We start from the raw sequence: 23,043 nt of genomic DNA, 5'->3' as shown, positions 1-23,043 counted from the left end.
CTCCGCCCCCGTAATGGGGCGCTTCAGACCTGCTCTTTTTAAATAATTTTTTATACTGGTGGGGGTCTGGACAGTGCCCTGGCACTATGTCCCCTCTCGCCAGTTAGTTATAGAGGTTAGATATGCTGCCCAGGGTGCCCCCCCCCCCCCTGCACCCTGTAGTGCCGCTGTGTAGTGGGAGCATGGCGCGCAGCGTGCGATCGCTGTGCGGTACCTCAAAGCCGTACTGAAGTCTTCTTTTCTCCTTCTACTCACCTGTCTTCTGACTTCTGGCTCTGCAAGGGGCGTGACGGACGGCTCTGGGAATAAGCCCCTAGGCGTACCTAGTGATCAAACCCTCAGGAGCTAATGCTGTCCTGTAGCCAAAGAAGCAGAGCCTTGAAACTCACAGAAGTAGGTCTGACTTCTCTCCCCTTAGGGTGTGTACACACGGTGAGATTTTTTCTTCCGATTCTGACTATATAGTCAAAATCGGAAGAAAAGTTAGTGCAGATCGCAAGGTGACAGTCACCTTGCGATCCCGATTCGATGCTGATGCGCGGTCGGCATCTAAAGAAAAGATAGACTGTGCAGGCAAGTCAATTTTGGCTATCTCTATAGAAGAGATATTCAAAATTGACACTTAGCCAAAATCGCACATAGTCGGTATCGCAAGCACACTCATTATGTGCTTGCGATACTGACTATGTGCCAACCCGGCCCCTGTCGCATAGTGAGAATCGGGCATAGCCCGAATCTCACCATGTGTACACACCCTAAGTCCCACGAAGCAGGGAGACTGTTGCCAGCAGTCTCCATGAAAATAAAAAACCTAACATAAAGTCTTTTCAGAGGAACTCAGTAGAGCTCCTCAGAGTGCATCCAGTCTGCCTGGGCAGATTCTAAACTGGAGTCTGGAGGAGGAGTATAGAGGGAGGAGCCAGTTCACACCCCTTTGAAAGTCTTATAGTGCCCATGTCTCCTGCGGATCCCGTCTATACACCATGGTTCTTGATGTGACCCCAGCATCCTCTAGGACATATGAGAAAGCAAGATTGACCAACAATATGGGTGATATTCAGTTGTTTTGTGCGGTACTGACAGTTGCCGGGCAGGGCCGTCTTTTCGTATGGGCTCAATGGGCTCTTGCCCAAGGGCCCCAGGAGTATAAGGGCCCTAGGCTGATAGCTGAGGGTCCCCTCTTTCCAGGGGTACCAGATTTTTGAAAATCGGCCCTGGGGAACCGGAGATATCCGGCTTGAAAGCAGTGGTACCCATCCGAGCCTGTTAATTGCTCTTCCCAGCCAGATATCTCGGGTTCTGTGTGACTTAGAGTTTTTCTGAGGGTATACTCCAAAAGCTGAGACTCTCCCCTTTTGGTGAACACTGGCAGCTTTTCTCTACTATGCCCAAAACCAGAGATATCAGCCTTCCAGCAGCTGGACCCTGCTCCAGCTCCACACACCTAATATGCAGTTTTAGATTTTCGTTGGTGGATTGCTCTGGCTTCTGAGCTCTGATGCCCACGTCCCCAGAACCTCCTAAAAGGTGGGACTCTCTAGTTTTTTTTTTTAATCCGATTCAAAGCCTAGAGATATCTGCAGTCAAGCAAGCTGCCCTCCCACTGGAAAATGATAAATATTAAACCCACTCCACTATCCACCCCTTCCCTACATATTAAACACCCCCTATCACCCTGTTAGTCATGTACCAGGGCTTCTTCATTCAACCCAATGCCCCCTCTACAGTTTAGCCCCATCTGTGCAGTAAAGGAGTAATTAGCAGAAATGACTGCTCCAGGTCCTACATGCTGGGGGAAGATAGAACACCCTCTACCGCCCGGAGGACATCAAAGCTGCCACTGATAGCACCCCCCACCCCTACCGCTGGAGGATGGGTAGGGGGCCCAGTGCATTGCTGTGCCCAGGGGCCTACACTGCTAAGACGGCCCTGTTGCCGGGCTCCCGACGGAGCAATTCAATTGTTGCTCCGTTCTGCCGCTAAGAGCTGCCGGCAATTCAATTTGCAGCGCCCGGGGTGGCAAGCTGAAATTAGCAAATAGTGACCTGTTTGAGCGCTCAAACCAGCACTTTGGTCAGCTTTAGCCGTTTTATGCAATTTTTGTTTTAATTATTATTATTTATGTGACTTCACATTTCTCCATTAGTTTCAGCTGTATAACATGTGAGGAGCTGATGTTGATACTGTATCAGCGAAGTATGCAAACCCAGAACTACAGCATATCTGTAACCCTGTTTTTAACAGCCCCCAGATACTGCCATATATGCTGGGCGTACACACAGAACTCCGAGGCACCAATGACCCGGACTATATTCCCGCCAGAGACCGCTCGCCGCTCCCTTCATTTTATACTGGGGGATGGATCTTGGCTGGTGACCTCAGTTCCCCATCCTGACACCGGTGATGCGGCCAAGAAGTCCGCGGAGGAGCCGCGTCACGGGGCGGGACTGACGGAAGCGGCGTGAGCCTGAGTAGGAGAACGCTGCTCCCTGGAATACTGTGTAGCCCAGGTGTGGCGGGGTTGAGGTCCTTTCTCCCACTGCGATTTAGAACCAACCGTGTGGCGGGGAGTTGGTGAAGGTTAGTATGGCGAGCTGTGACGAAGTTCCCTGCTCCGGATAGTTGGGCCCTGGTTACTGCTGAGGTCGGATGGCTCCGCACGGGGCAGGGTGCTGACTGACTATCCCCTGGCATTTGGCGCTGCTACATATCCACCTGTATATCAGGGTGTTTGGTGCAATGCTGGAGAGAGACACAGGGTGTCTGGTGCAATAGTGCAATGCTGTGGACAGAGACGGGGTGTCGGATGCAATGCTGGGGAGAAGCTGGGTGTGCAAAGCTGGATAGAGAAGCTGGGTGGCATACGCAATAGTGGGGGAGAGAAGCTGAGTGGCATATGCAATGCTGAGGGGAGAGAAGCTGAGTGGCATATGCAATGCTGAGGGAATGCTGGGGGAGAGAAGCTGAGTGGCATATGCAATGCTGGGGGAGAGAAGCTGGCCGAATGGCATATGCAATGCTGAGGGGAGAGAAGCTGAGTGGCATATGCAATGCTGAGGGGAGAGAAGCTGAGTGGCATATGCAATGCTGAGGGGAGAGAAGCTGAGTGGCATATGCAATGCTGGGGGAGAGAAGCTGAGTGGCATATGCAATGCTGGGGGAGAGAAGCTGGCCGGGTGGCATATGCAATGCTGGGGGGAGAGAAGCTGAGAGTGGCATATGCAATGCTGGGGGAGAGAAGCTGAGTGGCATATGCAATGCTGGGGGAGAGAAGCTGGCCGGGTGGCATATGCAATGCTGGGGGGAGAGAAGCTGAGAGTGGCATATGCAATGCTGGAGGAGAGAAGCTGGCCGGGTGGCATATGCAATGCTGGGGGGAGAGAAGCTGGCCGGGTGGCATGTGCAATGCTGGGGGAGAGAAGCTGGCCTGGTGGCATATGCAATGCTGGGGAGAGAGAAGCTGGCCTGGTGGCATATGCAATGCTGGGGAGAGAGAAGCTGGCCTGGTGGCATATGCAATGCTGGGGAGAGAGAAGCTGGCCGGGTGGCATATGCAATGCTGGGGGGAGAGAAGCTGGCCGGGTGGCATGTGCAATGCTGGGGGAGAGAAGCTGAGTGGCATAAGCAATGCTGGGGGAGAGAAGCTGGCCGGGTGGCATGTGCAATGCTGGGGGGAGAGAAGCTGGCCGGGTGGCATATGCAATGCTGGGGGGAGAGAAGCTGAATGGCATAAGCAATGCTGGGGGAGAGAAGCTGGCCGGGTGGCATGTGCAGTGCTGGGGGAGAGAAGCTGGCCGGGTGGCATATGCAATGCTGGGGGGAGAGAGGCTGAGTGGCATGTGCAATGCTGGGGGAGAGAAGCTGGCCGGGTGGCATGTGCAATGCTGGGGGGAGAGAAGCTGGCCGGGTGGCATGTGCAATGCTGGGGGGAGAGAAGCTGGCCGGGTGGCATGTGCAATGCTGGGGGAAAGAAAGCTGGCCGGGTGGCATATGCAATGCTGGGGGAGAGAAGCTGGTCGGGTGGCATGTGCAATGCTGGGGGAGAGAAGCTGGGTGGCATATGCAATGCTGGGGGGAGAGAAGCTGGGTGGCATATGCAATGCTGGGGGGAGAGAAGCTGAGTGGCATAAGCAATGCTGGGGGAGAGAAGCTGGCCGGGTGGCATGTGCAATGCTGGGGGAGAGAAGCTGGCCGGGTGGCATATGCAATGCTGGGGAAGAGAAGCTGAGTGGCATATGCAATGCTGGGGGAGAGAAGCTGGCCGGGTGGCATATGCAATGCTGGGGGGAGAGAGGCTGAGTGGCATGTGCAATGCTGGGGGAGAGAAGCTGGCCGGGTGGCATGTGCAATGCTGGGGGGAGAGAAGCTGGCCGGGTGGCATGTGCAATGCTGGGGGGAGAGAAGCTGGCCGGGTGGCATGTGCAATGCTGGGGGGAGAGAAGCTGGCCGGGTGGCATGTGCAATGCTGGGGGGAGAGAAGCTGGCCGGGTGGCATATGCAATGCTGGGGGAGAGAGGCTGAGTGGCATGTGCAATGCTGGGGGGAGAGAGGCTGAGTGGCATGTGCAATGCTGGGGGGAAAGAAGCTGGCCGGGTGGCATATGCAATGCTGGGGGAGAGAAGCTGAGTGGCATATGCAATGCTGGGGGGAGAGAAGCTGAGTGGCATATGCAATGCTGGGGGGAGAAAAGCTGGCCGGGTGGCATGTGCAGTGCTGGGGGAGAGAAGCTGGCCGGGTGGCATATGCAATGCTGGGGGGAGAGAGGCTGAGTGGCATGTGCAATGCTTGGGGAGAGAAGCTGGCCGGGTGGCATGTGCAATGCTGGGGGGAGAGAAGCTGGCCGGGTGGCATGTGCAATGCTGGGGGGAGAGAAGCTGGCCGGGTGGCATGTGCAATGCTGGGGGGAAAGAAAGCTGGCCGGGTGGCATGTGCAATGCTGGGGGAGAGAAGCTGGTCGGGTGGCATGTGCAATGCTGGGGGAGAGAAGCTGGGTGGCATATGCAATGCTGGGGGGAGAGATGCTGAGTGGCATAAGCAATGCTGGGGGAGAGAAACTGGCCGGGTGGCATGTGCAATGCTGGGGGAGAGAAGCTGTCTGGGTGGCATATGCAATGCTGGGGAAGAGAAGCTGGGTGGCATATGCAATGCTGGGGGAGAGAAGCTGGCCGGGTGGCATATGCAATGCTGGGGGGAGAGAAGCTGGCCGGGTGGCATGTGCAATGCTGGGGGAGAGAAGCTGGCCGGGTGGCATGTGCAATGCTGGGGGGAGAGAAGCTGGCCGGGTGGCATGTGCAATGCTGGGGGGAGAGAAGCTGGCCGGGTGGCATGTGCAATGCTGGGGGGAGAGAAGCTGGCCGGGTGGCATATCCAATGCTGGGGGAGAGAAGCTGAGTGGCATGTGCAATGCTGGGGGGAGAGAGGCTGAGTTGCATGTGCAATGCTGGGGGGAAAGAAGCTGGCCGGGTGGCATGTGCAATGCTGGGGGGAGAGAAGCTGGCCGGGTGGCATATGCAATGCTGGGGGAGAGAAGCTGAGTGGCATATGCAATGCTGGGGGGAGAGAAGCTGGCCGGGTGGCATATGCAATGCTGGGGGGAGAGAAGCTGAGTGGCATATGCAATGCTGGGGGAGAGAAGCTGAGTGGCATATGCAATGCTGGGGGGAGAGAAGCTGAGTGGCATATGCAATGCTGGGGGAGAGAAGCTGAGTGGCATGTGCAATGCTGGGGGGAAAGAAGCTGGCCGGGTGGCATATGCAATGCTGGGGGAGAGAAGCTGAGTGGCATATGCAATGCTGGGGGGAGAGAAGCTGGCCGGGTGGCATATGCAATGCTGGGGGGAGAGAAGCTGAGTGGCATATGCAATGCTGGGGGAGAGAAGCTGAGTGGCATATGCAATGCTGGGGGGAGAGAAGCTGAGTGGCATATGCAATGCTGGGGGAGAGAAGCTGAGTGGCATGTGCAATGCTGGGGGGAAAGAAGCTGGCCGGGTGGCATATGCAATGCTGGGGGGAGAGAAGCTGAGTGGCATGTGCAATGCTGGGTGAGAGAAGCTGAGTGGCATGTGCAATGCTGGGGGAGAGAAGCTGAGTGGCATATGCAATGCTGGGGGAGAGAAGCTGAGTGGCATATGCAATGCTGGGGGGAGAGAAGCTGGGGGAGAGAAGCTGAGTAGCATATGCAATGCTGGGGGAGAGAAGCTGAGTGGCATATGCAATTCTGGGGGAGAGAAGCTGGTCGGGTGGCATGTGCAATGCTGGGGGAGAGAAGCTGGGTGGCATATGTAATGCTGGGGGAGAGAAGCTGGCCGGGTGGCATATGCAATGCTGGGGGAGAGAAGCCGGGTGGCATATGCAATGCTGGGGGGAGAGAAGCCGTGTGGCATATGCAATGCTGGGGGGAGAGAAGCTGGCCGGGTGGCATATGCAATGCTGGGGGAGAGAAGCTGGCCGGGTGGCATATGCAATGCTGGGGGGAGAGAAGCCGTGTGGCATATGCAATGCTTGGGGGAGAGAAGCTGGCCGGGTGGCATATGCAATGCTGGGGAGAGAGAAGCTGGGCGGCATGTGAGAAGTTGGTTGTGCTGGGGAGATAGGCCGGGTGGCATGTGCAGTGCTGGGGAGAAGGCGGGTGGCATTATGTGCAATGCTGGGGGAGAGAGGGCAGGTGGCATGTGCAATGCTGAGGAGTTGGGGTTTGTGGCATCATGTGTAATGCTGGGGAGAGAGGGCGGGTGACATCATGTACAATTCTGGGGAGAGAGGTTTTGTGGCATCATGTGCAATGCTTAGGGAGAGAGGTTTTGTGGCATCATTTGCGATGCTGGGCAGAGTGGAGGTGGGTTTCTGCACTACCTTTACCCCCTGACTGTCAGTTTATGTACAGTTGCATAGTAATTCTACAGTATGTGTAATGCTGGGCACACACCTACAGATACATCTGCAGACGGACCGGTCAGTGTGTTGAGCATACACACTGCCCGATCTGTCGGGACTGACGTCACAAACTGGGTGGGTGTTTACATGGATCCGCCCAGTTCAGCTGTCAGTCACCGCCGGCATCTTCAGCGGGTGTACGGGCGGTTGGCTGACCGCCTGTACACGCAGTACGATGCGCCAATATATCCTTAGATATATTGGCTGTTGGCTGTGCTATAGGGCTGACGAGATATGTCTGTGAATGACGGCGTTCAGATATATTGCTTGTGCACTCTGGCCAACGGACTCGCGATATATCGGCCGTTCATAGTGGGCGAAGCGAGCCATGTTCGGGGATACGGTGCTGTGCAGGTGGTGTGCTATTTGTGGCCTTTATGATCGCCAATCTATATATGTATTTCTCGAACGTCCTAGTGGATGCTGGGGACTCCGTAAGGACCATGGGGAATAGACGGGCTCCGCAGGAGACATGGGCACTTTAAGAAAGAATTTAGATTCTGGTGTGCTCTGGCTCCTCCCTCTATGTCCCTCCTCCAGACCTCAGTTTGAATCTGTGCCCGGACGAGCTGGGTGCTGTTTAGTGAGCTCTCCTGAGCTTGCTATAAGAAAGTATTTTGTTAGGTTTTTTTATTTTCAGGGAGCTCTGCTGGCAACAGACTCCCTGCATCGTGGGACTGAGGGGAGAGAAGCAGCCCTACTCTCTGAAGATAGGTCCTGCTTCTTAGGCTACTGGACACCATTAGCTCCAGAGGGATCGTACACAGAATCTCACCCTTTGTCGTCCGATCCCGGAGCCGCGCCGCCGCCCCCCCTCGCAGAGCCGGAAGACAGAAGCCGGGTGAAAGAAGCAAGAAGACTTCGAAATCGGTGGCAGAAGACTCCAGTCTTCACTGAGGTAGCGCACAGCACTGCAGCTGTGCGCCATTGCTCCCACACTACACCCACATACTCCGGTCACTGTATGGGGCAGGGCGCAGGGGGGGGGCGCCCTGGGCAGCAATTAAGGACCTCTTGGCAAAAGTTACACATATATACAGTTGGGCACTGTATATATGTATGAGCCCCGGCCATAATAGTGTACAGAAACGCGGGACAGAAGCCTGCCGTCGAGGGGGCGGGGCTTCTTCCTCAGCACTCACCAGCGCCATTTTCTCTCCACAGCTCCGCTGAGAGGAAGCTCCCCAGGCTCTCCCCTGCAGATTCACGGGTAAAAAGAGAGGGGGGGAACATAAATTTGGCGCAAAAACATATTATACAGCAGCTACTAGGTTAACACTAAGTTACTGTTATTCCTGGGACATATAGCAGTGGGGTGTGTGCTGGCATACTCTCTCTCTGTCTCTCCAAAGGGCCTTGTGGGGGAACTGTCTTCAAAAAAGAGCATCCCCTGTGTGTTTGTGGTGTGTCGGTACGCTTGTGTCGACATGTTTGACGAGGAAGGCTATGCGGAAGCAGAGCGGAAGCAAATGAATGTGGGGTCTCCGCCGACGGCGCCGACCCCTGATTGGATGGATATGTGGAAGGTTTTAAATGATAATTCCTTGCATAAAAGGTTGGATAAAGCTGAAACCTTAGGACAGTCAGGGTCTCAGCCCATGCCTGATCCGATGTCGCAGAGGCCGTCGGGGTCTCAGAAGCGCCCACTATCCCAAATTGTTGACACAGATACCGACATGGATTCTGACTCCAGTGTCGATTACGATGTTGCAAAGTTACAGCCTAAATTGGCTAAAGCCATCCGTAATATGATTATAGCAATGAAGGATGTGTTGCACATCACAGAGGAAACCCCAGTCCCTGACAAGAGGGTTCATATGTATGGGGAAAAAAGGCAGGAGGTGACCTTTCCCCCTTCACATGAGCTAAATGAGTTATGTGAAAAGGCTTGGGAATCTCCAGATAAAAAACTGCAGATTTCCAAGAGGATGCTTATGGCGTATCCCTTCCCGCCAACGGACAGGTTACGCTGGGAATCCTTCCCTAGGGTGGACAAAGCTCTAACACGCTTATCCAAGAGGGTAGCCCTGCCGTCACAGGATACGGCCACCCTAAAAGATGCTGCGGATAGAAAGCAAGAGGGTACCGTGAAGTCCATTTATACACATTCAGGTACCTTACTAAGGCCGGCAATTGCGTCGGCCTGGGTGTGTAGTGCTGTAGCAGCATGGACGGATACCTTGTCTCAGGAACTTGATACCTTAGACAAGGATACTATATTAATGACCCTGGGGCATATAAAAGACGCTGTCCTATATATGAGAGATGCTCAAAGAGACATTAGCCTACTGGGCTCTAGAATAAATGCAATGTCGATTTCTGCCAGAAGGGTCCTGTGGACTCGGCAATGGACAGGTGATGCCGACTCAAAAAGGCACATGGAGGTTTTACCTTACAAGGGTGAGGAATTGTTTGGGGAGGGTCTCTCGGACCTGGTCTCCACAGCTACTGCTGGAAAGTCAAATTTTTTGCCATATGTTCCCTCACAACCTAAGAGAGCACCGTATTACCAAATGCAGTCCTTGCGATCACAAAAAGGCAAGAAAGTCCGAGGTGCATCCTTTCTTGCCAGAGGCAGGGGCAGAGGAAGGAAGCTGCAACAACACAGCTAGTTCCCAGGAACAGAAGTCCTCCCCGGCTTCCACTAAATCCACCGCATGACGCTGGGGCTCCACAGGCGGAGCTAGGCCCGGTGGGGGCGTGTCTCCGAAATTTCAGCCACAAGTGGGTTCACTCCCAGGTGGATCCCTGGGCAATAGAGATTGTGTCTCAGGGATACAAGCTGGAATTCGAAGAGATGCCCCCTCACCGATACTTCAAATCGGCCCTGCCAGCTTCCCCATTAGAGAGGAAAGTAGTGTTAGCTGCAATTCACAAATTGTATCTTCAGCAGGTGGTGGTCAAGGTTCCCCTCCTTCAACAAGGGAAGGGTTATTATTCGACCATGTTTGTGGTACCGAAACCGGACGGTTCGGTCAGACCCATATTAAATTTAAAATCTCTGAACATATACCTGAAAAGGTTCAAGATGGAATCGCTCAGAGCGGTCATTGCAAGCCTGGAAGAGGGGGATTTTATGGTGTCTCTGGACATAAAGGATGCATGCCTTCATGTCCCCATTTATCCACCTCATCAGGCGTACCTCAGATTTGTGGTACAGGATTGTCATTACCAATTTCAGACGTTGCCGTTTGGTCTCCCCACGGCACAGAGAATATTTACCAAGGTGATGGCAGAAATGATGGTACTCCTGCGGAAGCAAGGGGTCACAATTATCCCATTCTTGGACGATCTCCTCATAAAAGCGAGATCAAGAGAGCAGTTACTGATCAGCGTAGCACGCTCTCTGGAAGTGTTAGGACAGCACGGCTGGATTCTGAATATTCCAAAGTCGCAGTTGATTCCTATGACTCGTCTGCCCTTCCTGGGCATGATTATGGACACAGACCAGAAGAGGGTTTATCTCCCGATGGAGAAGGCTCAGGAACTCATGACACTGGTCAGAGACCTATTAAAACCAAAAAAGGTGTCGGTGCATCACTGCACACGAGTCCTGGGAAAGATGGTGGCATCATACGAGGCCATTCCCTTCGGCAGGTTCCATGCGAGGACCTTTCAATGGGATCTCCTGGACAAGTGGTCCGGATCACATCTTCAGATGCATCGTTTAATCACCCTATCCCCCAGGGCCAGGGTGTCTCTCCTGTGGTGGCTGCAGAGTGCTCACCTTCTGGAGGGCCTCAGATTCGGCATTCAGGACTGGGTCCTGGTGACCACGGATGCAAGCCTCCGGGGGTGGGGGGCAGTCACGCAGGGAAGAAATTTCCAAGGCCTGTGGTCAAGTCAGGAGACTTGCCTTCACATCAACATCCTGGAACTAAGGGCCATATACAACGCCCTACGTCAAGCGGAGTCCCTACTTCGCGACCAACCGGTTCTGATTCAGTCAGACAACATAACCGCTGTGGCTCATGTAAACCGCCAAGGCGGCACAAGGAGCAGGGTGACGATGGCGGAAGCCACCAGGATTCTTCGCTGGGCGGAGAATCACGTAAGTGCACTGTCAGCAGTGTTCATCCTGGGAGTGGACAACTGGGAAGCAGACTTCCTCAGCAGACACGACCTCCACCCGGGAGAGTGGGGACTTCATCAAGAAGTCTTCACACAGATTACAAGTCGGTGGAAACTACCACAGATAGACATGATGGCGTCACGCCTCAACAAAAAACTACAGAGCTATTGCGCCAGGTCAAGGGACCCTCAGGCTGTAGCTGTAGACGCCCTGGTGACACCGTGGGTGTTCCAGTCGGTCTATGTATTTCCTCCTCTTCCTCTCATACCCAAGGTACTGAGGATAATAAGAAAAAGAAGAGTAAGAACAATTCTCATTGTTCCAGATTGGCCACGAACGACTTGGTATCCAGATCTGCAAGAATTGCTCACAGAGGATCCGTGGCCTCTTCCTCTAAGACAGGACCTGTTGCAACAGGGACCCTGTCTCTTCCAAGACTTACCGCGGCTGCGTTTGACGGCATGGCGGTTGAACGCCGGATCCTAGCAGAAAAGGGTATTCCGGAGGAGGTCATTCCTACGCTGATAACGGCTAGGAAGGACGTAACAGCTAAACATTATCACCGGATATGGCGAAAATATGTTTCTTGGTGTGAGGCCAGCAATGCTCCTACTGAGGAGTTTCAGCTGGGCCGTTTCCTTCACTTCCTTCAGTCAGGAGTGGATTTGGGCCTGAAGTTAGGCTCAATTAAGGTCCATATTTCGGCCCTTTCCATTTTCTTTGAAAAGGAGTTGGCTTCTCTGCCAGAAGTTCAGACATTTGTGAAAGGAGTGCTGCATATCCAGCCTCCTTTTGTGCCTCCAGTGGCACCTTGGGATCTTAACGTGGTTTTGAGTTTCCTGAAATCACACTGGTTTGAACCACTTAAAACAGTGGAGTTGAAATATCTCACGTGGAAGGTGGTCATGCTATTAGCCTTGACTTCGGCTAAGCGCGTTTCAGAATTAGCGGCTTTGTCTCATAAAAGCCCATATCTGATTTTCCATATGGATAGAGCGGAATTGAGGACACGTCCCCAATTTCTGCCAAAAGTGGTCTCATCTTTTCATATGAACCAACCTATTGTGGTGCCTGTGGCTACTCGTGACTTGGAGGATTCCGAGTTACTAGATGTGGTCAGGGCTTTAAAAGTTTATGTAGCCAGAACGGCTAGAGTCAGGAAAACGGAGTCACTGTTTATTCTGTATGCGTCCAACAAGCTGGGTGCTCCTGCTTCAAAGCAAACCATTGCTCGCTGGATCTGTAACACGATTCAGCAGGTTCATTCTGTGGCTGGATTGCCGCAGCCAAAATCAGTGAAAGCCCATTCCACTAGGAAGGTGGGCTCTTCTTGGGCGGCTGCACGAGGGGTCTCGGCATTACAGCTATGCCGAGCTGCTATTTGGTCAGGTTCAAATACGTTTGCAAGGTTCTACAAGTTTGATACTCTGGCTGAGGAGGACCTATCGTTTGCTCAATCTGTGCTGCAGAGTCATCCGCACTCTCCCGCCCGTTTGGGAGCTTTGGTATAATCCCCATGGTCCTTAGAGTCCCCAGCATCCACTAGGACGTTAGAGAAAATAAGATTTTACTTACCGGTAAATCTATTTCTCGTAGTCCGTAGTGGATGCTGGGCGCCCGTCCCAAGTGCGGACTTTTTCTGCAATGCTTGTATATAGTTATTGCTTAAATAAGGGTTATGTTATAGTTGCATCAGGGTTTATCTGATGCTCTGTTGTTGTTCATACTGTTAACTGGGTAAGTTATCACAAGTTATACGGTGTCATTGGTGTGGCTGGTATGAGTCTTACCCTGGATTCCCAAAATCCTTTCCTTGTACTGTCAGCTCTTCCGGGCACAGTTTCTTTAACTGAGGTCTGGAGGAGGGACAGAGGGAGGAGCCAGAGCACACCAGAATCAAAATTCTTTCTTAAAGTGTCCATGTTTCCTGCGGAGCCCGTCTATTCCCCATGGTCCTTATGGAGTCCCCAGCATCCACTACGGACTACGAGAAATAGATTTACCGGTGAGTAAATTCTTATTATTTTTTGTATGGCGCAGCAGGAAGCTGCATGCACCTTTTTACAGGGGGGCTCCAAAGCCTTTAATTTTTTACTCTCTTAAACTGAGACTGTCAGTGCTATCGTAAGCACACATAGTCCATATCTCAAGAAAAGTTAGTCAAAATCTGTGCTATCTGGGCTCCGGGGAGTTCAGGGGAAATCGCAAGTGAAAATCGGCCATAGCAAGGATCTCACCGTGTGTACACACCTTTAGACTCCAGCACCCAGGCTCCAACACTCCCCGCCGGCGCCAAAACTCCCGCACGGCCACTGGCCCCCACCAAGCGACTAGCACTCCTGCTGCTGGCAACCCCATAACTGCGTGGCCGGCCATCTGGGAGCAGGTAAGAGGGTCCCGGTCTCTAGAACCTGCACTCGAATTGTGGTCCCCTTCGCATCCTGGGAGGTGGATGCTGACCAGGGACTCCACTAGACCACCAGGGCATATGGGGGCACAGGAAATATTTATTAAGGCCCCCCAGTAACGGTGATTGACGTGCCAGCATAGGAGAGGGAGCGCCAACCTGTAACCCCTCCCCCAGCTTTGGGCACTAGTCCACCACGAACTTTCCGCCATTTAGCTGCAGCTCCACACCCTCCTCCCCTCAGTGACTCCGGCAGCCATGCCTGGGCAAGCAAGCCAGGTCTTCGGGAACGCCGGATCCAGTCTCCCTGTAAAAAAAACGTCTCCAAGGAGTCAGGTTTTTAAAACACTGATATCATACCTGCTGACAACCAAGGCTGAGTACTTAAGTGCTCATTGCAGTTATACCATTGTATTTCTCTCCTATGTATGTGACTTATGCTAGTTTCTGCTGTTTGATATTTCTCTCTTCAGCTTTACATAAACTTTTATATCTATCCCTGTCTCTTTTCCCTCTGCCCTGTAAAGGACCAGGTGTTCAGGAGTATTCTTTGTGGGTATGGTATGGAAGGTAAAGTCTCTAGGTCGACAGGGTTTCTAGGTCGACAGGTCAAAAGGTTGACATGAGTTTTTTAATGTTTTTTTTCTCTGACGTCCTAGTGGATGCTGGGAACTCCGTAAGGACCATGGGGAATAGACGGGCTCCGCAGGAGACTGGGCACTCTAAGAAATAATTAGGACTACTGGTGTGCACTGGCTCCTCCCTCTATGCCCCTCCTCCAGACCTCAGTTAGAATCTGTGCCCGGCTCGAGCTGGATGCACACTAGGGGCTCTCCTGAGCTTCTAGAAAAGAAAGTATATTTAGGTTTTTTATTTTCAGTGAGATCTGCTGGCAACAGACTCACTGCTACGAGGGATTTAGGGGAGAGAAGCGAACCTACCTGCTTGGGCTTCTAGGCTACTGGACACCATTAGCTCCAGAGGGATCGAACACAGGCCCAGCCTCGGTCGTCCGGTCCCGGAGCCGCGCCGCCGTCCCCCTTGCAGAGCCAGAAGCAAGAAGAACGTCCTGGAAATCGGCGGCTGAAGACTCCGGTCTTCATTAAGGTAGCGCACAGCACTGCAGCTGTGCGCCATTGCTCCCTATGCACACCACATACTCCGGTCACTGATGGGTGCAGGGCGCTGGGGGGGGGGGGGGGGGGGCGCGCGCCCTGGGCTGCAATTAGAGTACCTTACATGGCGAACAGCACATAATATAGTCTAATAAACTATATATGTGCAAAAATCCCCCGCCATAATATAAATATAAAGAGCGGGATAAGCCCGCCGAGAAGGGGGCGGGGCTATCTTTCTTAGCACACTGGCGCCATTTCCTCTTCACAGCTCCGCTGGAAGACAGCTCCCCAGGCTCTCCCCTGCAGTTTCCAGGCTCAAAGGGTAAAAAAGAGAGGGGGGGCACTAAATTTAGGGCGCAAAACTGTATTGTATAGCTGCTATAGGGAAAATCACTTTCTGTAATAGTGTAAATCCCTGTTTATATAGCGCTGTGGTGTGTGCTGGCATACTCTCTCTCTGTCTCCCCAAAGGACTTTGTGGGGTCCTGTCCTCAGTCAGAGCATTCCCTGTGTGTGTGCGCGGTGTGTCGGTACGGCTGTGTCGACATGTTTGATGAGGAGGCTTATGTGGAGGCGGAGCAGGTGCCGATAAATGTGATGTCACCCCCTGCGGGGTCGACACCAGAGTGGATGGATATGTGGAAGGTTTTACACGACAGTGTCAACTCCTTACATAAAAGGTTCGATGACATAACAGCTGTGGGACAGCCGGCTTCTCAGACTAATGTACATTCCACTAGGGCCATCCGTTGCATGATTACGGCAATGAAAAATGTGTTGCACATTTCTGACATTAACCCAGGTACCACTAAAAAGGGTATTATGTTTGGGGAGAAAAAGCAACCAGTGGTTTTTCCCCCATCAGATGAGTTGAATGAAGTGTGTGAAGAAGCGTGGGCTTCCCCTGATAAGAAACTAGTGATTTCTAAAAAGTTACTGATGGCGTACCCTTTCCCGCCAGAGGACAGGTTACGTTGGGAGACATCCCCGAGGGTGGATAAAGCGCTCACACGCTTGTCAAAAAAGGTGGCGCTGCCGTCTCAGGATACGGCCGCCTTAAAGGAGCCTGCGGATAGAAAGCAGGAGGCTATCCTGAAGTCTGTATATACACACTCAGGTACTATACTGAGACCTGCTATTGCTTCAGCATGGATGTGTAGTGCTGCAGCAGCATGGTCTGATTCCCTGTCAGATAACATTGATTCCCTTGACAGGGATACTATATTGCTAACCATAGAGCATATTAAAGACGTAGTCTTATATATGAGAGATGCACAGAGGGATATTTGATGGCTGGCATCTAGAATTAATGCAATGTCCATTTCTGCCAGGAGAGTATTATGGACTCGGCAGTGGACAGGTGATGCGGATTCTAAAAGGCACATGGAAGGGGCTCCACTGGTGGAGCCAGGTGCGGTGGGAGCCCGTCTCCAGAACTTCAGCGACCGGTGGGTTCGCTCACAGGTGGATCCCTGGGTTCTACAAGTGGTATCTCAGGGATACAAGCTGGAATTCGAGACGTCTCCCCCTCGCCATTACCTCAAATCAGCCTTGCCAGCTACTCCCCAGGACAGGAAGGTAGTGCTGGCGGCAATTCACAAGCTGTACCTCCAGCAGGTGATAATAAAAGTTCCCCTCCTTCAACAGGGACGGTGTTACTATTCTACAATGTTTGTGGTACCGAAACCAGACGGTTCGGTGAGACCCATTCTAAATTTGAAATCCTTGAACACTTATATAAGGAAGTTCAAGTTCAAAATGGAATCGCTCAGGGCGGTTATTGCAAGCCTGGAAGAGGGGGATTACATGGTATCACTGGACATCAAGGATGCTTACCTACATTTCCCCATTTACCCACCTCACCAGGTGTACCTCCGTTTTGTGGTACAGGACTGCCATTACCAATTCCAGACGTTGCCGTTTGGTCTGTCCACAGCACCGAGGGTATTTACCAAAGTAATGGCCGAAATGATGATACTCCTTCGAAAGAAGGGAGTTATAATTATCCCGTACTTGGACGATCTCCTTATAAAGGCGAGGTCCAGGGAGCAGTTGTTGGTCGGAGTAGCACTATCTCAGGAAGTGCTACAACAGCACGGCTGGATTCTGAATATTCCAAAGTCGCAGCTGGTTCCTACGACGCGTCTGCTGTTCCTGGGTATGATTCTGGACACAGAACAGAAGAAGGTGTTTCTCCCGGAGGAGAAGGCCAAGGAGTTGTAATCTCTGGTCAGAGACCTCCTGAAACCAAAGCATCACTGCACGCGAGTCCTGGGAAAGATGGTAGCTTCTTACGAGGCAATTCCATTCGGCAGGTTCCATGCAAGGATCTTTCAGTGGGATCTGTTAGACAAGTGGTCCGGATCGCATCTTCAGATGAATCGTCTGATCACCCTGTCCCCGAGGGCCAGGGTGTGTCTGCTGTGGTGGCTGCAGAGTGCTCATCTTCTCGAGGGCCGCAGATTCGGCATACAGGACTGGGTCCTGGTGACCACGGATGCAAGCCTCCGAGGTTGGGGGGCAGTCACTCAGGGAAGAAACTTCCAAGGACAATGGTCGAGTCAGGAGGCTTCCCTACACATAAATATTCTGGCACTAAGGGCCATTTACAATGCCCTAAGTCAGGCAAGACCCCTGCTTCAAAACCAGCCGGTGCTGATTCAGTCAGACAACATCACGGCGGTCGCCCATGTAAACCGACAGGGCGGCACAAGAAGCAGGATGGCGATGGCAGAAGCCACAAGGATTCTCCGATGGGCGGAAAATCACGTGATAGCACTGTCAGCAGTGTTCATTCCGGGAGTGGACAACTGGGAAGCAGACTTCCTCAGCAGGCACGACCTCCACCCGGGAGAGTGGGGACTTCATCCAGAAGTCTTCCAGCTGATTGTAAGTCGTTGGGAAAGGCCACAGGTGGACATGATGGCGTCCCGCCTCAACAAAAAGCTAAAAAGATATTGCGCCAGGTCAAGGGACCCTCAGGCGATAGCTGTGGACGCTCTAGTGACACCGTGGGTGTACCAGTCGGTTTATGTGTTCCCTCCTCTTCCTCTCATACCAAAGGTGCTGAGGATAATAAGAAAGAGAGGAGTAAGAACTATACTCATCGTTCCGGATTGGCCAAGAAGGTCTTGGTTTCCGGAACTACAAGAAATGATCTCAGAGGACCCTTGGCCTCTGCCTCTCAGACAGGACCTGCTACTGCAGGGGCCCTGTCTGTTCCAAGACTTACCGCGGCTGCGTTTGACGGCATGGCGGTTGAACGCCGGATTTTGATGTAAAAGGTCATTCCTACGCTGATAAAAGCTAGGAAGGATGTGACAGCAAAACATTATCACTGCATGTGGCGAAAATATGTTGCTTGGTGTGAGGCTATGAAGGCCCCCACAGAAGAATTTCAGCTGGGTCGATTTCTGCACTTCCTACAGTCAGGAGTGACTATGGGCCTAAAATTGGGATCCATTAAAGTCCAGATTTCGGCCCTGTCTATTTTCTTTCAAAAAGAACTGGCTTCACTGCCTGAAGTTCAGACGTTTGTTAAGGGAGTGCTGCATATTCAGCCCCCTTTTGTGGCACCGTGGGATCTCAACGTTGTGTTGGATTTCCTAAAATCACATTGGTTTGAGCCACTTCAGACCGTGGAATTAAAATATCTCACGTGGAAAGTGGTCATGCTTTTGGCCTTGGCTTCGGCTAGGCGGGTGTCAGAATTGGCGGCTTTGTCCTGTAAAAGCCCCTATCTGATCTTCCATATGGACAGAGCAGAATTGAGGACTCGTCCCCAATTTCTCCCTAAGGTGGTTTCAGCGTTTTCATTTGAACCAACCTATTGTGGTGCCTGCGGCTACTCGGGACTTGGAGGCTTCCAAGTTGCTGGACGTAGTCCGGGCCCTGAAAATCTATGTTTCCAGGACGGCTAGAGTCAGAAAGACTGACTCGCTGTTTATCCTGCATGCACCCAACAAGCTGGGTGCTCCTGCTTCTAAGCAGATTATTGCTCGCTGGATCTGCTCCACGATTCAACTTGCACATTCTGCGGCTGGACTGCCGCATCCTAAATCAGTAAAAGCCCATTCCACGAGGAAGGTGGGCTCTTCTTGGCGGCTGCCCGAGGGGTCTCGGCTTTACAACTTTGCCGAGCTGCTACCTGGTCGGGATCAAACACGTTTGCAAAATTCTACAAGTTTGATACCCTGGACGAGGAGGACCTTGAGTTTGCTCATTCGGTGCTGCAGAGTCATCCGCACTCTCCCGCCCGTTTGGGAGCTTTGGTATAATCCCCATGGTCCTTACGGAGTTCCCAGCATCCACTAGGACGTTAGAGAAAATAAGAATTTACTCACCGGTAATTCTATTTCTCGTAGTCCGTAGTGGATGCTGGGCGCCCGTCCCAAGTGCGGACTCTCTGCAATACTTGTATATAGTTATTGTTATGAGCCATCTGTTCGGTGAGGCTCAGTTGTTATTCATACTGTTAACTGGGTATAGTTATCACGAGTTGTACGGTGTGATTGGTGTGGCTGGTATGAGTCTTACCCGGGATTCCAAATCCTTTCCTTGTAATGTCAGCTCTTCCGGGCACAGTTTCCCTAACTGAGGTCTGGAGGAGGGGCATAGAGGGAGGAGCCAGTGCACACCAGTAGTCCTAATTATTTCTTAGAGTGCCCAGTCTCCTGCGGAGCCCGTCTATTCCCCATGGTCCTTACGGAGTTCCCAGCATCCACTACGAACTACGAGAAATAGAATTACCGTTGAGTAAATTCTTATTTTCTCCTTCGTCCTAGAGGATGCTGGGGACTCCAAAAGGACCATGGGGCATAGACTGGATCCGCAGGAGACATGGGCACTTTAAGACTTTAAATTGGCGTGAACTGGCTCCTCCCTCAATGCCGCGCCTCCAGTTAGATTCTGTGCCCAGAGAAACTGGACACACACTAGGGGAGCTCTACAGAGTTTCTTTAGAAAAGACTTTCTGTTAGGTTTGTTTTCAGGGAGCACTGCTGGCAACAGGCTCCCTGCTTCGTAAGACTGAGGGGAGAGAAGCAGACCTACTTCTGTTATTTAATGGCTCTGCTTCTTAGGCTACTGGACACCATTAGCTCCAGAGGGTCTGATCACTTGGTACGCCTAGCTGCTCGTTCCCGGAGCCACGCCGCCGTCCCCCTCACAGAGCCAGAAGAGAGAAGCCGGGTGAGTATCCGAAGCAAAGAAGACTTCAGTGAAGGCGGCAGAAGACATCAGTCTCAGAGAACGCGCAGCGGTCGCGCTGCGCGCCATTGCTCCCGCTCACAAACGGCACTACACGGGTGCAGGGCGCAGGGGGTCGCCCTGGGCAGCAATAAAACCTCTTTTCTCTGACGTCCTAGTGGATGCTGGGAACTCCGTAAGGACCATGGGGAATAGCGGGCTCCGAAGGAGGCTGGGCACTCTAGAAAGATTTCAGACTACCTGGTGTGCACTGGCTCCTCCCACTATGACCCTCCTCCAAGCCTCAGTTAGAATTCGTGCCCGGCCGAGGTTGGATGCACACTAGGGGCTCTCCTGAGCTCTTAGAAAGAATAGACTTAGGTTTTTTATTTTCAGTGTGACTTGCTGGCAACAGGCTCACTGCAGCGAGGGACTAAGGGGAGAAGAAGCGAACTCGCCTGCTTGCAGCCGGATTGGGCTTCTTAGGCTACTGGACACCATTAGCTCCAGAGGGATCGACCGCAGGCCCAGTCCTTGGTGTTCGGTCCCGGAGCCGCGCCGCCGTCCCCCTTACAGAGCCAGAAGCAAGAAGAGGTCCGGAAAATCGGCGGCATGAAGACTCTGTCTTCACCAAGGTAGCGCACAGCACTGCAGCTGTGCGCCATTGCTCCTCTCACACTTCACACTCCGGTCACTGAGGGTGCAGGGCGCTGGGGGGGGGGCGCCCTGAGGCAGCAATAATAACACCTTGGCTGGCTAAAATACCTCAATATATAACCCCAGAGGCTATATATGAGGTAAATACCCCTGCCAGAATTCCATAAAAAGCGGGAGAATAGGCCGCGAAAAAGGGGCGGAGCCTATCCTCAGCACACTGGCGCCATTTTTCCCTCACAGCTCGGCTGGAAGGAAGCTCCCTGGCTCTTCCCTGCAATATACAGTAACAGTAAGAGGGAAAAGAGAGGGGGGGCATTAAATTTGGCAGTATATATACATATATTATATGAAAAGCAGCTATTGGGGACATAACTCAGTTAGTCCCTGTGTGTGTATGTATGTATATATATATATATATATATATATATATATAGCGCTCTGGTGTGTGCTGGCATACTCTACTCTGTCCCCCCAAAGGGCTTTTTGTGGGTCCTGTCCTCTGTTGAGCATTCCCTGTGTGTGTGGGGTGTGTCGGTACGGCTGTGTCGACATGTTTGATGAGGATAATGAGGTGGAGGCGGAGCAGATGCATTTTGAAGGGACGTCACCCCCTGCGGGGCAGACACCCGAGTGGATGAACTTATGGAAAGAAATGAGTGCACGTATAGATTCTTTACATAAGAAATTTGACGACATGCCAAATGTGGGACAGCCGGGATCTCGGCTCGTGCCTGTCCAGGTGCCTCAGGGGTCGTCAGGGGCTCTAAAACGCCCGCTACCTCAGTTTGCAGACCCGGATGTCGACACGGATACTGATAACAGTGTCGACGACGATGAGTCAAACCTAATGCCTGTCAGGGCCATTCACTGCATGATTGAGGCAATGAAAGAGGTGTTAAACATTTCTGATTTACATCCAGGTACCACAAAAAAGGGTATTATGTTTGGAGAGAAAAAACTACCCGTAGTTTTTCCCCCATCAGATGAACTAAATGAAGTGTGTGAAGAAGCGTGGCTTTTCCCTGATAAAAAATTTGTAATTCCTAAGAAGGTACTAATGGCGTTCCCTTTCCCGCCAGAGGATAGGTCACGTTGGGAAACACCACCTAGGGTGGATAAAGCGCTCACACGTTTGTCAAAAAAGGTGGCACTACCCTCTCAGGATACGGCCGCCCTTAAGGAGCCTGCTGATAGAAAGCAGGAGGCAATCCTGAAGTCTGTATACACACACTCAGGCATTATACTTAGACCAGCTATTGCGTCAGCTTGGATGTGCAGTGCTGCCGCTGCATGGTCAGAAAAACTGTCAGAAAATATTGACACACTAGACAGAGACACTATTCTGCTAACGATTGACCATATAAAAGATTCAGTCTTATATATGAGAGATGCACAGAGGGAAATTTGCCGGCTGGCATCTAAAGTAAGTGCATTGTCTATCTCTGCTAGGAGATGCTTATGGACTCGTCAGTGGACGGGAGATGCAGATTCCAAGAGGCACATGGAAGTTTTGCCTTATAAAGGGGAGGAATTATTTGGGGATGGTCTCTATGACCTAGTTTCCACAGCAACGTCTGGGAAGTCAGCATTTTTACCCCATGTTCCCTCACAGCCTAAGAAGGCACCATTTTATCAGGTTCAGTCCTTTCGGACCCAGAAAAGCAAGCGTGGAAAAGGAGGGTCTTTTCTGTCTAGAGGCAGAGGTAGGGGAAAAAGGCTGCAACAGACAGCAGGTTCCCAGGAACAAAAGTCCTCCCCCGCTTCCTCTTCCAAGTCCGCCGCATGACGGTGGGGCTCCACAGGTGGACGCAGGTACGGTGGGGGCCCGCCTCAGAAATTTCAGCGGTCAGTGGGCTCGCTCACAGGTGGATCCCTGGATCCTTCAAGTAGTATCTCAGGGATACATGCTGGAATTCGAGGCGGCTCCACCCCACCGGTTCCTAAAATCTGCCTTGCCGATTGCTCCCTCAGACAGGGAGGCGGTGCTAGCGGCAATTCACAAGCTGTATTCCCAGCAGGTGATAATCAAGGTACCCCTACTTCAACAAGGCCGGGGTTACTATTCCACACTATTTATGGTACCGAAGCCGGACGGTTCGGTGAGACCCATTTTAAATTTGAAATCCTTGAACATGTACATAAAAAAATTCAAGTTCAAGATGGAATCGCTCAGGGCGGTTATTGCAAGCCTGGACGAGGGGGATTACATGGTTTCCCTGGACATCAAGGATGCTTACCTGCATGTCCCCATTTACCATCCTCACCAGGAGTACCTCAGATTTGTGGTACAGGATTGCCATTACCAATTCCAGACGCTGCCGTTTGGACTCTCCACGGCACCAAGGGTATTTACCAAGGTTATGGCGGAAATGATGATACTCCTTCGAAGAAAGGGAGTTTTAATTATCCCGTACTTGGACGATCTCCTAATAAAGGCACGGTCCAAAGAACAGTTGTTGGTGGGAGTAGCACTATCTCAGGAAGTGCTGAACCAGCACGGCTGGATTCTGAATATCCCAAAGTCACAGCTGGTCCCGACGACACGTCTACTGTTCCTGGGGATGATTCTGGACACAGTCCAGAAAAAAGTGTTTCTCCCGGAGGAGAAAGCCAGGGAGTTGTCTTCTCTAGTCAGAGACCTCCTAAGACCAAAACAGGTATCGGTGCATC

The 23,043-nt window shown here is 52.2% G+C and overlaps 1 protein-coding gene across 3 annotated transcripts in view; it reads left to right on the top strand.

Annotated features, from left to right (window-relative positions):
• The first annotated feature begins 2,357 nt into the window (after positions 1 to 2,357).
• Positions 2,358 to 23,043, top strand: part of RBM44 (RNA binding motif protein 44) — a 457,239-nt gene continuing 436,553 nt past the window's right edge. For 2 of the 3 annotated variants that reach the window (XM_063933176.1, XM_063933175.1), the window contains exon 1: positions 2,360 to 2,580. The gene's annotated coding sequence lies outside the window, so the exon portion shown is untranslated. Of the gene's footprint in view, positions 2,581 to 23,043 lie in introns of all 3 variants that reach the window. The other variant, XM_063933178.1, reaches the window with a different exon arrangement.

This window comes from Pseudophryne corroboree, chromosome 7 (assembly GCF_028390025.1).
Source record: "Pseudophryne corroboree isolate aPseCor3 chromosome 7, aPseCor3.hap2, whole genome shotgun sequence".
Classification (NCBI taxonomy): Eukaryota; Metazoa; Chordata; class Amphibia; order Anura; family Myobatrachidae; genus Pseudophryne; species Pseudophryne corroboree.
Note: the sequence above shows the minus strand (reverse complement) of the source record. Positions and strands in the feature narration are given on the sequence as shown.